This window comes from Nuphar pumila, chromosome 1 (genome assembly GCF_984573655.1).
Source record: "Nuphar pumila chromosome 1, dmNupPumi1.hap1.1, whole genome shotgun sequence".
Lineage (NCBI taxonomy): Eukaryota > Viridiplantae > Streptophyta > Magnoliopsida > Nymphaeales > Nymphaeaceae > Nuphar > Nuphar pumila.
The window spans coordinates 93,989,398-94,002,384 of record NC_143249.1 but is presented as its reverse complement, the minus strand read 5'-3'; positions in this window follow the sequence as shown (position 1 = coordinate 94,002,384).

The window sequence follows — 12,987 nt, the reverse complement described above, 5'->3', positions numbered from 1 at the left end:
CTCCAAGATGACGGAGTTTGTGACAGATCCTTCCAGGGAAAGTTCGGATCACCGTCGAGATGAAGGCGGATGAGATGGGCCTACCGACAAACCCTAAAAGATATTTGATTCCAGCTATCATCTAAAGACCTTTTGAGCCAATATCATATATAATCCATGAGAGAAAGAAGGATCGGAGCATCTCCAAGATGAAGGAGTTTGTGACGTACCCTTCCCTGAAAAAAAGTAAAAGTCAGGACATCCAAATGAAGGATGATGTGAAAGACCGAGAAAGCCCAATGACTCAGAAAGAGTGCAAAAAGATCATCGTAGGGAAAACACCCAGATATCAAACTGCCAAAGTTGCCATAAGTCATCTTTTCTCATGCAAAATTCTTTTATCAATATCTCTTCATTTCCTGCTCTTATGAAATTAAGAATATTTCTTCTACTTCTCATATCAGGGAAATGGATAGCTTCCTTGAAGAAAATCATCAGTGTTAAAATTTTGAATTTGACTCTTAGAACTGAGGAGTTAACCTCATTGGAGGAAATACTCTAGGTAAAAGAGGGGATATCTTTGCACATACGTGCACATTTCCAAGCATTTGAATCTACTACGATTTTACCTTATTGGCAAAATTTTCTAGCTATTCCAAGAATAAAATAAACATTCAATATCCATTTTGATGCAACCTAGCGTTGTTTATATTTCCCAAAAAGAGTTGCCTCTGAAGGAAGTATCTCTTCCTGTCCCATCACGGTTTTCTCTTTAAAAGAATTCCGTAGGGACGACCCACTCAGGATAAGGGTCAAACCTGAACCATTTTGCGAAAGATCATTTAATTTCAAAAGCTATTTCAGTCTCAGCAATGAAACGCCCAATTTCTTCTCCCTTTTCAAAAGCTTCAGGGACCCTATATTTCCTCCTTTCGCAAAAACCCCTCTCGGATTTGTTCGTCCAAATTCCGAAGGTCCCAATATGGTTTTCTCCATTTTTGAGAAACCTGTATGGTAGATTTTCCCCACTCAGGATAAGGGTCAAACCTGAACCATTTGCGGAAGATCATTTGATTTCAAAAGCTATTTCAGTCTCAGCAATGAGACGCCCAATTTCTTCCCCTTTTCAAAGCTTTAGGGACTATATTTTCTCCTTTCGCAAAAACCCCTCTCGGATTTGTTCGTCCAAATTCCGAAGGTCCCATTATGGTTTCTCCATTTTTGAGAAGCCTGTATGGTAGATTTCCCCCACTCAGGATAAGGGTTAAACCTGAACCGTTTGCGAAAGATTCTTTGATTTCAAAAGCTATTTCAGTCTCAGCAATGAGACGCCCAATTTCTTCCCCTTTTCAAAGCTTTAGGGACTCTATATTTTCTCCTTTCGCAAAAACCCCTCTCGGATTTGTTCGTCCAAATTCCGAAGGTCCCATTATGGTTTCTCCATTTTTGAGAAGCCTGTATGGTAGATTTCCCCCACTCAGGATAAGGGTTAAACCTGAACCGTTTGCGAAAGATCATTGATTTCAAAATGCTATTTCAGTCTCAGCAATGAGACGCACAATTTCTTCTCCCTTTTCAAAGCTTTAGGGACTCTATATTTCCTCCTTTCGCAAAAACCCCTCTCGGATTTGTTCATCCAAATTCCGAAGGTCCCATTATGGTTTCTCCATTTTTGAGAAGCCTGTATGGTAGATTTCCCCCACTCAGGATAAGGGTTAAACCTGAACCGTTTGCGAAAGATTCTTTGATTTCAAAAGCTATTTCAGTCTCAGCAATAAGACGCCCAATTTCTTCCCCTTTTCAAAGCTTTAGGGACTCTATATTTTCTCCTTTCGCAAAAACCCCTCTCGGATTTGTTCATCCAAATTCCGAAGGTCCCATTATGGTTTCTCCATTTTTGAGAAACCTGTATGGTAGATTTCCCCCACTCAGGATAAGGGTTAAACCTGAACCATTTGCGAAAGATTCTTTGATTTCAAAAGCTATTTCAGTCTCAGCAATGAGACACCCAAATTTCTTCCCCTTTTCAAAGCTTTAGGGACTCTATATTTCCTCCTTTCGCAAAAACCCCTCTCGGATTTGTTCGTCCAAATTCCGAAGGTCCCATTATGGTTTTCTTCATTTTTGAGAAACCTGTATGTTAGATTTCCCCCACTCAGGATAAGGGTTAAACCTGAACCATTTGCGAAAGATCATTAATTTCAAAATGCTATTTCAGTCTCAGCAATGAGACGCACAATTTCTTCTCCCTTTTCAAAGCTTTAGGGACTCTATATTTCCTCCTTTCGCAAAAACCCCTCTCGGATTTGTTCGTCCAAATTCCGAAGGTCCCATCGTGCTTTCTCTATTTTTGAGAAACCCGTATGGTAGATTTCCTGTCCAGGTTAAGAGTTAACCCGGAACCTCGCTTCGCGAGGTATTTTCCTTGCAGGTTTGGGTTAAACCTGAGTCTCATTCCAACGAGATTCCTCGTTTAGACGAGATGATTTCTTTCAGTCCCATCATGGCTCCTCCCATCAAGGAATCCATGCTTTGTATATCCACCCAGGATAAGATTCCTACTTGAGCTTCATTTCACGAGGCATTTTTCAAAATGTCCCATCAAGGTTCTCATGTATTCCCTTCCTCATTCAATACATTTTTGATATATCTTCGTCCCATCCAGGTTAAGGGCTAAACCTGAATCATTCCCAAAAAGAGTATCTTGTCTCACCCACGAGACTTGGTCAAAATTTTTATTTTCACCGTTTCGGGATTTTCACCCAAAGTCCCATCACGATTTCCTCATTCTCTACTCAATCATATCATTTCGAGGATTTCGTCTCCCCAAAACCATTCAGGATAAGGTTCTAAGCCTGGGAGCCGTATTTTCAAAATTAATTCTTCCACACCCAGTTCAGATCTACTGACTGGGGCATTTTCAAAATTTGGAGTGTTGTCTTTGCCACTAAGCTTGGCTTTCAACCGGCTTAGTAGCAAAGAGGGGCATCTGTGAACACCCCAAAATTTTCAAAGTTTTGTAAAAATGACCCTTTTGCCCCTAACCCCGTTTTCAGAGAAACATCAAGTTATTTCTTTAGATTTTCTGAATTAAAATCTATATTGATATATTCAAAATCAACTCCGGATCCGAATCCAGTACTTTAAATCCATATTTCCTCAAAATCCAGATCAAAACCCATTTCTGAAGAAATTTTCTCAAAATAGCTTTTAAATTCTCAGAAAAATTCCCTTTTGTAAATATTTTTGCAAAAACACAAAAAATTAGTTTTAATCTTTATTTTCTCACAGATTTTAAGATTTTATTATAAAAATACAAAAAATTAAAAAGACAACGCAAAAATAAAAAAATTGGGAAAATTATGAGAAAAACAAATGAGTTTTTACTAAAAACCTCGTTTTAGAAAAATACTTTTGTGAAAATTTCTTTTTGGGGGAGCCCCTTCTTTGTAAATTTTCGAAATAACAAGGGGCCCCTTTTGCAAATAGATTTTTAGGGTTTTTCTTTTTACCTTTCGTAAGGAAGGAGATGGCGAGGACAGCGCTGCCTCACTCTCGTCTCTCTCTCTCCCCTTCTCGGCTCGGATTCACAAACCCGCCCATGGCAACCCTCTTCACGAAGCTTCTTCATCTTCCTCTCACCAAAACCCTCGATCGCGACCTTCCCCTTCCTCCACCTTCGATCTCCAACGGCCCATTTCACGAACCTTCTTCATCTTCCTTAAAAGGGCACTCAGGGGAAACCCTAAAGGGGGACCGCGTTTCACCCCTACACCTTCGATCAACAATTTCTTCATCCGATCGCCTCTCACCCCCTCATGTTCCCTCCTTCAGCATATCCTCAATCTATCATCACCCCCGGTCTTCTCTTCCTCTTCTTCTCGAATCCATTTTCCTGGCTCGCACACTTTTTTTTTTTTCTTTACATTTCCCCCTTGATTCAGCCAGCTAAAGGAGGCCGATTGCAGCAACATCACAATCATCGGAAGACATCCAGGGCAGAACAAGTAAGAGAACTACTTTACATCCCTTGAAACTTCGATGGCATCCTGAAGCAACGATAAACTGCAAAAAAAACCACAAACTCCAGCCCTCCTCCAGATTCCCCCGACGCCATATCGCCTCGTTACTCTCACCAATCTTCATTGGGGTTTTATCCTTTAGAAATTCCTGCAAACGAGGTAAGAATCCCTCTCTCTCGCTCTGCTCTTGGATTTCCCTTCTTTTAGTTTTTATTAGAGCACTACCACGGTGTCAGTTTTGCATATAGCAAACGCTGATCCATGTATATGGTGCTATATCAAAAGAGAATCCTCGGATTCTGACATTTAAATTTTATAATTGTAAGTCTTCTCTTGGATCGTTCTTTCTTTTTTTTATATATTATCTCTTTGTTTTCTCTGCAATTTACGATCTATTTTTTTTGCAAGATTTCCTGTTAAGGACGCATTTATATTGTTTGCAAATTGGGTTTTATCTGTGTGGATGTAAGCGTGATAGAGTTGGCCTTGTTCTGCTCCTGGTGTTGTAAATCATGCTCCTGTGCAAGTGTTATTACAGGATTTGAAATTTTTAGTGGATGTGGTCTCTGAAGGGTATGGCTAGGTTATTTGTATGATTCTAGTCTGGCTATTCATTTGACCCTATTTCCTTTTGATAACACTTTTTAACCAAGGAAAAAGGAAACTCGTCAAGGTGGTAAGTCCTGCTTCCGAATGGGGATAAAATTTCACAATATCACTAGTGATACTTTCAATTACTATTGCACGAATATTGTGGCTTGATTGCATTTTTTTTTATTATTTGGCTTCATTGAAACTTCTATCTGCTGCTGAAAACCCCTGTTGATTTGTTCCATTTATCATTGTTATGTGGATAGTATTTTTTTTTTTTGGGTTCATGAGAATCGATTAATAAATCTCTCTAACATCTTCCCCTTTGCAGCATCCTATACATTGACATCTGTTTCTTGTTTACATCTTATTTTGATCTCTTAACTATGTCATATTCTGTTCATGTTATTAATCCTGTTTTACCTCATGTTGAACTTAGTGGAATCTTTCCCTGTGGAAGATCTGGGGCCCGATCCAGGTTGGTTGAATGTCACGTTTGAATTATCAGTTACATACTGTACATGGTTATATATCACCTTTTTTTTTTATAGCTTCATACTGTTGGATTTGATAGTTTCATACTATCAGATCCAAGACAATGAATGTGTGAATCATTTGATGGTCAATAAAAAAAAGAAGAAGAAGACGGGAATCAGATACCACATTGACAGACTATTGCTAGTTGTGTCCCTGAACAGGAACTCCTTTCCTTTTGCTGCCTGTTGCAGCGAGTTGCAGCAACAGAACTCAAGCATTCAATTCTTTTTTTTGTAAAAACTTTTATCCTTTGATCATCAGTACAAGAAAATGCTGAAAGAAATTGGTGTTTCAGAGGTTTTATTGGATGATATCAAGCAGCATAAGTGCCTTTCTGGCATGGAACTTGATAGATAAAGGGGCCTGCTTCAGGGAAGTTTCAAATATTTGAAGATGAGGGTCAATTTTCCTTAATCGGTTTTGAAAATCTTTTGTTTTACCGCGTGTTGTGACTGCTGGAGTGTGTAATAGTGTTATGAACCAAGGTAGTTTATATGCGATCATATCATCACAAACGTTTTTATGATCTTTTAAGCAAATTCAGTTCGTTTTGTGTTGATTATGAAAATGAGGCCATCCAGATGTTGCTGGAGCTTACCCTTGAAATTGTGATTCCATCTTCCTGCATCAATAATGTACTACAAGCAGAAAGTGTTCCATCTGCTGAAATTATTGAAGCTGGCTCGGTAGGCGCTTGGTGCGCACAGATTGTCTTCAGCAGAGCTCCAAATTTTGGTTACATACATCCTTCAATCGAAGCTGATAAATTCAGACTATAGCTTCCCCATATACAGCCTATCACTCCCTGCTAAGTTCCTGTTTGGATCCAGCAACCTTGGTTCCATGCCCAAAAGAGAAGATAGACGACCAAGTCATGATCCTGAGGAGAATACTATTCCGCCCAAGGAGTAAAATTTGAATAAATGGGTGGCTCAATGGGTATGGTTGTTAAGAAGCCCATCAAAACCTCCGTTCTGCAAAATCACTATGAGCCCAAAGGGGTTCGGGTTCCTCCAGTTTGGCATCTAGCAATTTCATAATGAAGCCACAAGGAAAGCTAGCCTGTACCCCAGACACAGAGAGAAATTTGATTAGCCCTGGTTCTTCTGTGGAGCTAGCCGATCAAATGTTGATCATATTTAGAGAGATGTGAAGCTGACAAAATTTCAAAGTGGTGTTTGTTGTCATTACCTTTTCAGTGCACTACATTATCCTGCAATGTTCACAGCAGCAACCTTTCATCCATAATACTTGACTGCTTTACACCAGCCGATTCCTTGCTGATTCTGATTGCATCAGAGGGAAGTCACATCTCATCCATTGCAACAGCGGCCGACTCAGGTAAGTAGCCAGTAATGGCGGCCTCACATGCTATAACTTCATACACAGCACACACATTCTCTACACATGCATAACATTTGTCATAATCCCACTTTTTTTTTTTTATATATATCATGATATTTCTGCAACAATAAATAAGATTGTTCTTACCTACATAGCTTCATATTGTTGCATTTGCCACCCATCTGCTCCCTTCATTTGCTGGTTGAGGGACGATTAAAGCTATATATCCCCTGTATTGGTTTTAGGGTGATAAACTGTCATTCAAGAGATCTGTTGATCTACTCTTTTGCTTTGCATATTGGGTTTGTTAATAATTATCTGAACTCATTAAATTCACTTGTTGGCTTTTGACAATTGGTGGAATCCATTGATTCACTGGTTGCTATATTGACTGTCATTGAGATCTGTTGATCTACTTGCTAGGTTTAAGCATTCTGTTTATCGATAAATAGGGAAATCCACTGATCTACCTGCTGGATTTAGATGTATTAACAGTTGTCCGGACTATCAATCTGTTGGCTAAATTATCTTGTATGATTTAAGGACTACTTGCTTAGGCCATTGAGCCTCAGTGATCTTATATCAGTTCATGACTATGAAAGTCAATACACTCACATTGAGTACAGTGGCAAATGAGGTTGCAAGGATAGTTTCCCTGCTCCACGGGGTGCTGACAACAGTAATACAGGACGCTGGGTAGTCAAAAGCATGTGATGCTAATCTCGAATATCCTAGAGATCATATCCCTATTTTGATCCAGGGAGAACTTTGCATAATAACTCGTAAGCTCAGGGATAACGGCACTACCCAGCCCACTTTCAGTTTCATTAGGATATTCCATCTCTATTTACCACCATTCTGGCTAACTTTCGCTTGCCTGAGCATTGCTGGCATGTTGTCTTCTGACTTCGATCAGAAGTTTTTCCCCTTGTTCTTTTGAGCCAATTTTTTTTTTATTTTATCAGCACATTATGCAGTGATGAACCATGTTTACATCTCCAAAATCGTCATATTTTGGATACCTCTTGCTACCTGAATGTCTCACTGTAGGCATATTTGTCTAAGCAACCTATGCTCACCTCATTAGGTTGAAGAGCAAAACCAGTGAATTTCTGAGCTTAAAGTTGTTTTCATGGCATGTGTGACAAATCTAAAGCTTCAGATATTTGTAGAAAATGGTCTGGTATACTAAGATGATCTTTCCTGTAATTTGCTGCAAAGTGTGATACCTTTTCGGGCATATGGAGGACTGTTGCTGGGCATCTCTTTCTTGGGATTGGTAAACTTCATGTTTCCAGCACTCCTTGAGTTCTTCTGCCTTACTGCTCAGACAAACCTTTCAATACTTTTACTGATGTTAGCGTATGATGCACTGTCTTATGGCTCTAGGTTAGTTCATATTGATTAGTTATAGAGCACAACAATCATCACCACCTTTATCACCCTCTCTTCACCACTTGCACATCTTCTTTCCACAGTATATGCATATACAGCAGGTACAATAGCTGCCCAGCATCTTTTTCACAACACCTACATATAGCATCCTGATATGATATTAAACAGAGTTTATTGTAAAACTCTGATCCATCAGCCAACATGTAGGTATAACATAAAAATACTTGATATATCTGATTTTTTTTTAAGAATTGCATGTATTTGGGCTTAATATTTGATACATACTAATATATGTCTTTTTTGCAGGTAAGGCTTCCACGAGTTTAGCATGCATTTACTCCCAATTACAATGAATGCTTTTCCATTAGTGTGACATGCTAAATGTGCCTTACCTCATTTAATTTGCCATCAACTTAAAATGCTATCGGTACATTATGAGATGCACATATTTTCCTTTTAGCTCTTAGGAATACACATATGCATGATTAGTTTTTCAATATGATATTTCTTTCCTATTGCCTTGTACTAACTTATGTTTCGCAGGAAATGTATGAAAAAGGCTATCTTTCTTCTTGAAATGAGATTTCAATGTCCAGTTAATGATATGATAAGATAGACCTTAATGGAAAACTCTACATTTCCTGTTTAGATAGAAAGTATGAGCATTGTAAATATCATGAATTGTTTGTTTTCATGCATTTTTGGCCTTTATTTCTCAAAATTCTCACAATGGTGAAACACGAATGGCACGTGCACCATTTCATAAGAGGTAATTTAATACTAAGTTGAAGATTTACATCAACGGCCATAGTCGAGGTGTAAACAAGACTTAGTATTTTTTTATCTTTTACAAAATAACACTGGATCCACACTGGATCCTTTTCAAAAATCATCATATTTTCAAATATTTCTTTCTTTTATTAGAGTTTAACTTAAAATTAGCTCGATATATATACCAATGACCATAGTCAGCGTATATTGAGGGTTAATTTCATTTTAAATTCTATAAAAGCACAAAAAATGTATTTTATTCTTTACTTGAATTTAAATATGGTTATTATATAATATATCCAATGACCATAGTCAGGGATATATTATATCTTTAACCCCATTCTTAATTCACTTAAAGAATGAAATATGATTTTCAAATCCAATTTCAAACTTATTCAAATTCATTCATCATTTAGGGTAGAATTGCATCATATTTCCAAAAACTCCTTTTCAAAAACCCAAGTGATTGTGAATATCTTTTTCAAGCTTCTATTTCTATTCCAATTCTATCTCAATCTCAAAGTCCAATTTGACTTTGGAATTTCAAAACCACTTTTCAAACTCCAAAATTTCAATTCAATTCAAAATTCAATTTCAATGTTCCATTTAAACTTTGAAATCTTTTGATTCACTCTCAAAATCAAGTTCATCTTCTTATCTTCAAATTCAAAAACCATAGTTTTAGATTGATTCTGAATCTCAAAAGTTTACCTTTCCTAAATTTTAAAATTCAATCTGGGTTTTCAAAACCCATATCCATATTCAAAAGTCCCATTTGGACTTTTTAAAACCCAAATCCAAAGTTAATCTCAACTTGGATCCAGATTTCCAAGTATGAATCCCATTTCACCTTGGATCTCAGACTTCAGATCCAAATCCATTCTAGGATCCAGAACCAACTCTACTTTGAATTTTAGATTACAGATCCAAATTCTACTTAGGATCTAGATCCTCATTCTACTTTGGATCTCAAAACTTCAAATCCAGTTCCATTCTGAGATCCAGAACCCAATTCACTTTGGATCTCAGACTTTAGATCCAAATCCATTTTAGGATCCAGAACCCAATTCATCTCGGATCTCAGACTTCAGATCCAATTCCATCTTAGGATCCAGAGTCCAACCCTATCTTGGATCTCAGATTGCAGATCCAAATACCATCTTGGATTCCAAATCTTGAATCCAATTCCATTCAAAATTCTAAATCCAAATCCCACTTTCATTCCAATTCTTAAAACCAATTCCATTTCATTCCAGATTTCAAATCAAGTTCCCATTTCAGATCCTAAATTCAAAATTCAACTTTGAGCCCTATTCAGAATCCAGATCTTGGATTTGGATTTCATCTTAAAGTTCCAAATTTTTAAATCAATTCTATTTCTCAGATTTCCCAATTCTATCTTTCCTTCTGATTCAATCCCATTTTCATTTCTATTCTGATTCAAAGTCCATTTATGACTTTGAAAATTCCTTTCTTCTTCTTTTATCTCAAAACTTCAAAATCATTTTTCCAAAAAATCCAGATTTATTTTTCCAAGCTCTTGATTATTCTAAAAACTTAGAACTTCAAATCTTAAGTTCTAAGTTAGAAATCATTTCTTCACTTTATCAGATTCATCTCAGAAACACTTGAGAATTCTTCAAAAACACTTTCAAAAAAAGCATACATCTTTGCATTTGCACAAGCATGATTCATTGTGCATTTAGACTTAGGATAAATACTTAGATAAATTCTTTGCAAAGCAAAAGGCATAAAATTCGACCCTTGGTTCGATTACCCCTAGTAAAGGCGCCAGGAATGGTCGAACCTCGTACCGACGAGCGGATCCCGTCTCCCAGTTTTCTCGCAAATATTTCAAAAACGAAGGCGAGTTATTTCAAAAAAATTTCAAAATTAAGGTCAAGTGAAAACCTGCAAAAGAATTCCTCCTCTCTCTTTCCTTCTTTTTTCTTCTCTCTTTCTTTCTGTCTTTTATCTTTCTCCCTTCAAAAAGGAGGAAAATAAGAGGTTAGAAAGGAAAAGAGAAGGAAGAGAGAGAACATTATGAGAGGAAAAATTTTGCGATGATCACACCTCCCTAACTCTGAGTGGCTGGAGGCCAAAGGGTGCTACGGCTCCTGTCAAAACACGTGTCGTAGTAACGACAAGTCACTCAGTGTTGTACGATCCACCCTCTCCCAAGGTGAACCCTTTTGTGAATGGGGCGAAGCAGTTTTATCTTTCTTAAGGCTGATATTCAATCATACCTCACAACGAGGAATTTGCCTCGTGGTCCCCACAGGGTACACAAAACGAGGACTTTGCCTGCCCATCCACGTGCTCAGCCTCACGCGGCCAACAGAGCACACTGCTCGTGAAAGCAGTCATAACACCATTTTATTTATTTCTTATTCAGGGTATATCACACAAGAGTCCACACAACACAAGGGCCACTGCCCGAAGACTCCAACTGAGCCCATAACAAGTCATATCATTATTCATACCCTATGGTGTTCAGTCTTTTTATTTTATGAAGTAAGGGCACGTGGTGCGCTTACCAAAGCCTCAAACAATGTACCTCCTCAGGGTATGCACTACTCAATAACTGTGTCAGGATGTGCCAAGTGCAACATGTAAGAGTATCACGAGTTCTAACTTTTGCACAATTATAAATACAGAGGCATTGCATATTTCATTTCTGAGAGACAGTTAAGTGTACAAGCAAATACACATTCATATGCATATGATATTTCATCAATATTCCATCACATAAAGCATTGTCTCTAAAACATTACAATGGCACTCGCATATCCACAAACAAGGCAAAACAACACAAGTGTGTACTGAACATCAAGTGTGAACAAGTATCATACTTCAATGAAATAGTACGATCTAAGCGAGTAAACCTCAAGTGCAAGTAGTCACGCATGTGTTGACTACAACAAGTACACCATCAAGCTAATGCACCATTGCAGAACAATGAGCCTCCCGATGAGACAGTTAGAAACATTTGGCCATGGCAAAGCAACTATTCGAACAGATAAGTGGTGTGCACAAGCATATAAAACATGTATTTTTAGTGTAAGCGATCTCATCTTGCAAAGTGGGTCTATAGCTCGAAAATGACTTGCTAAGGAAGTCTACGACATTGATACATAGAGTATTGTCGTACAAATACTTAAATCTCGTAAATCCCATAACTACACAATGAAGGACAAGTACCTCGAAAGGTGTGCAATAGCCAAGTGTCAAGAACACCTAGGAGAACACACATTGTTCGAATCATCGAACCAAAGCATTAGGATGATCTAGTCTCACACGGTTTACACTGAATCACATCGTACACAAGCGTTCACATGCTTTACATTTGGCGAACCACACCTAACGGAGAGTGCTAACTGCAATGCATTTAGCATAACATGGCATGCATAACAAAATACATATTTAACTACTTATTATTGCTATCAAGGTGGCGACAGAGATAGTTGTTGTGAAAGGGTAAGGTGGCAACTTAGTCATGAAATGGAGAAAGTATGGCTAGCCACTCGCTATCGCATGCGAAAAACTACGAAGCTACAAGAACAAAGCCCGAACACCTGCTGCACCGAAACCGCAGTAGCAACAACCCAATTTGGTTGTAACAAGGGCCAAACTCTTGCCCAAAGGTCGCAGTACCACTAAGTAGATTGCAGCCAAAGTGCTGCAATCGCACAACTCAGGATTGAAGTCTCCAAAACACCATAAAGGCGATACTACTATGCGAACCTACGTGGCCCGCTAGTCTAGACAACGGTACAGACCTAGATAGCAGGTTCATCAGGTTGTGAGTCGTAGGTATAAATGCAGCCCCATAGGCTGGAGTCCGGAGCCCTTTGACAAAATTGGAGAATGAGACAAACAAGAAGGAAGAATCCAACAGCTATGTTGGAACAGTTCCCAAAGAGGTCCGCAACCTTACCAACCACACTAATGTAAAAGACACTAAGCACACATAGGCCTGCCCGGTTTGGGCTGTGCCGCCAAACTGCGGCAACACCCGTGACGAGGTGGTAACACCCCATAAGGGTTCAACTGAAGAAAGAGACGAATCATCAAAATGTATTGTCCCCCTATCCCGCACACTACTGTGACCGAATCCCCTAGACCAAATGGGTTTGGTCCCGAAAGAACCACCAAGGATAGTGATGGCAACCAGAAGAGGTACGCATCACAGAACATAAAGTTATTGATGTGACATCATGAATTGTATACAGATACATATGGACACGTATGTGCACCATGTCACAAGTGCGAGAACTAGTCAAGTGTCAATACAGACATTGCATGCTATGATGGGACAGTTAGAAGCATTTGTCACGGTAAAGTGTGA